Source organism: Serpula lacrymans (assembly GCF_000218685.1).
Source record: "Serpula lacrymans var. lacrymans S7.9 unplaced genomic scaffold SERLAscaffold_3, whole genome shotgun sequence".
NCBI lineage: Eukaryota > Fungi > Basidiomycota > Agaricomycetes > Boletales > Serpulaceae > Serpula > Serpula lacrymans.
The window spans coordinates 3,120,369-3,124,030 of NW_006763292.1; positions in this window are offsets into that span (position 1 = coordinate 3,120,369).

Here is a 3,662-nt window from a genome sequence, read left to right on the forward strand (position 1 = left end):
GCCGGATGCTGGGCATCAAACCTAAATTATCCACGGCGTTCCATCCGCAAACTGATGGACAAACGGAGAGACTCAACCAGGAGTTGAAACAGTATCTCCGGATATTTATTAACGACAGACAGACAGATTGGGCCAAGTGGCTAAAGATAGCCCAGTTCTCTTATAATATTAAACAGTCGTCGGCTACAGGAAAGGCACCATTCGAGGTTACTAGATCGTACCTCCCCAGAATGGGTGTAGAACCTGGCAAAAGCAAAAACGAGGCTGCTGGGAACATGGCAAAAGACATGAAGTCTGTCTTGGACGAAACGCGCAAAGCGCTATTTAAAACTGCGGAGCAGATGAAAAACAGGGCAGAGCGTAGACGCTCCAAGGCCCCTGATTACAAGGTCGGCGACCTGGTCTGGTTAGACACCGACCACTTGAAATTAAAAAACCGGCAGTCTAGAAAACTGACCGAAAAGTGGATCGGCCCTTACCGGATTAAGGAAGTCAAACCTAATGCGGTGGAGCTGGAACTCCCAAAACGAATGAGGGTGGTACCCACGGTTAACATTAGCCGTGTGAAACCCTACAAAGGACCGCTGCCGGGACAGCGCGTAGACCGGCCCGGTCCGGTATTAGTCACCCAGGAAGGTGAAGAAGAGTTTGAAGTCGTACGGGTGGTAGATGCACGCTTGAAGCGTGGAAAATTAGAGTTCCTGGTCCTATGGAAGGGCTATGGAGACGAGGACAGAACGTGGGAACCTGGAAAACTCCCGTGACGCTGTTCGCGAATTTTATTCTAGGAATCCCTCAGCTCCCAGGAAGCTTAGAGGCATGGATTCAAACCTTTTTAATTCCCTCTTTCAACCTATGCCCGAAAATTTTACCACTACTTCCGGAATTTGGTCTCGCCTGGAAGTCAAGCCTTAGAAGGGGGGTAGTGTTACGATAACACAATTTCCGGACATCTCCTGACCTTTTTATTCTCCGCTTTAACTTTATACTTTAAGAGCCACGCGGCATTTCCCTTTCTCGCGCCGCGTTGCCTTTCTTTTACTTTTAGACTTAACTCTCTCACGCAGTGGAGCTGGCCATACGGGCTAGACCCTATGACATCATCAGCCACTGCCTTCATCAACTGTATAGTACACATGTACAAACAAACCTGTAGTAGTATATATACCCCAATAGATCCAGGAGACTCCTTAGCGAGTCCTCCTGTTGTATACCAACAAACTCTCTGCAGCTTAAGGGGTAACCACTCCCTCAACATCTTCCTTATAGTGTGTTCTTGTGTGCGCCAGAGTAACTAACTCTTGGTTGTTACACAGGCACTCCCAGACATTCCCTAGAGCATGGAAATAGGTCACTCGTGTGCTCACAAGTGGTAGCAGACAATAGCAGACAATAGCAGGCCGTAGCACGCAACAATCAGTTAGCACACTGCATGCAACTACCATAAAAGGAAGTTGCAACTGGTTGCAACCTGGTAGTGTAAGGTACACTACTGGAAGTAGATTATTAAACTATACTATAATACACACTATAGTTCCATAGAATCATACTTTAGTAGACAGTGTATCAGAACCATATCATATTTAGATTATATGGTTTCACAAGACCAGACTTCAATAAAGAGAATATAGAAACTATATTATATTTGGGTAATATGGTTGCATAAAAGTATACTATGATAAACAGTTTATAAACACTATACACATTATTTTTAAGGATATACCATTGCAAATGTTATGGTTATATAATACTATATTAGTATGGTTGCAAAAAACTAAACTAAAATAAATATATATATAAATACAAGCACAGGATTTGAACTTAAGACCTCATAGTATTGCAAGAGCAAGGCAACCAGATTTAACCACTGCACTATTACCACTATATGTATTGTCTAATATTATATGCTATAAGCCTATAAAGTTGTCTAGTTTTAATGGACTAGAATAATTTTGTGAAAAAGTGCAGCAATATAGTTTCCCCACACCATATCCAAACAGTATTATAGCACCATACTACTTATATGGTTTCTCAAAACTGTAATAATAGAATAGTGCACAAAAACCATTTCACACAATATAGTCATCTATAACCATATTGTTGTTTAGTTGTCAGATACTGTTTCAGATATAGTTTCTACAAACCATATTGGTAAAAAGTAATATAGTGGTATAAAACCATAACCTAACCAACAAGTAGGTATAGTTTCTCTAAACCATAATAATCTACTTGTATAGTTTGTACACACTACATAGGTACTTTTATACATTTATTTAAATATCTTCAATATCATTTTTATTCATCTTGTGGCCCAGTAGTTTAGTTGTCTACTCAAATTATTGACTGACCACAAGTCCTTCAGTTCAATTTTTGATGGTGGCAATTTTTTTGAAATGCAATGAGATAGTCTTTAGAAATCATATCACTGAATTAATTACAGCCGGCTGTGAATGCAATGTGGCTAAATGCTGTATATGTGACAACACCAACAAGACACAGTCTTGGGGCACTGGAGCACAATGAAAACAACACTCAAAAGAAGAGGAAGAGGTGGGAGTGGTTACCCATTTGGTTTCAACAAGTTAGTTGTTGGTAGACAACAGGAGGACTCGCTGAGTCCTTCCCCATGTATTGCTCCTGTATGTATACTAAAATACATGAGGTACTGTACAGTTGTAAATAAGGTTTAAAGTCCGATGTCTGGCATGTGACCGGTCACATAATGAGTCTAGACACTGGTCAGGTGATGTGTCACATGATTGGTCATGTGACTATGAAAAGTCGAAAATGTTAAAGTAAATGGTCACATGACTGGTCATGTGACTTGGAAAAAGTAAAAGTAAAAGTACAAAAAAGTGAAGCGTAAGTAGGTGCTGGTATGTCAATTGTAACAGTATATGTCCTAAAGTAGTAGACTGTGAGCATCTGAACAGCCAGATCTGCATTGCCTGTTCCAAAATTTTTGAGTTTACACCAACATAAGTTTCTCTTTCCCCTCCGCTTGGAGTTAGCCGCTTGGTTCTCTTCTCTGACTGCAATGGCCAGCACGCAAAGTAAGTGTGATATATAGCGGATTCTAATAACTAACATATTTTTAGATTCCGAGTCTATTGCTGGCAACAACACACATCCTGGTATATTATTTCCAAACTTCAAGGAGATGGGCGAGATGGTGATTGAGTATCACCATATGTATGTTTTTATTTATTTATTACTGTTTTCCGTGCATTAATTTAGCTGTTTCTATAATAGTAAAAAGATGACTAATAACCAACTCGTTGTGCTTGTCAAATAGTTTGATTTGAAAGCGGAGAAGGAAAACAAAGCCAGTTATATTAAATGTCTAACAGATTTTAGTGCCGATAAGGCACAATGGGACATTTGAGTTTATTAAATATTATGAGCTGTTGGTTTTGTTGACATATAAGGATAGGAAATGAAAGATTGTGCGCATAGCACATAAGGGCCCTCAAACAAAGTTGGTGGAAGAAAATTCATCATCTGTAAAACCAAAGTATATAAAAGTCTCCAAAAGGAGACATGCTCTAAACAGTGGGGATAGAAATGCTAACACAGAGGCTATTGTAATGAGGTCAGAGCAATTGGCTAGTTGTGAAAAAATAGCACACTCTGTAAAACTAATTCAATGGGTAAGTGCTTAC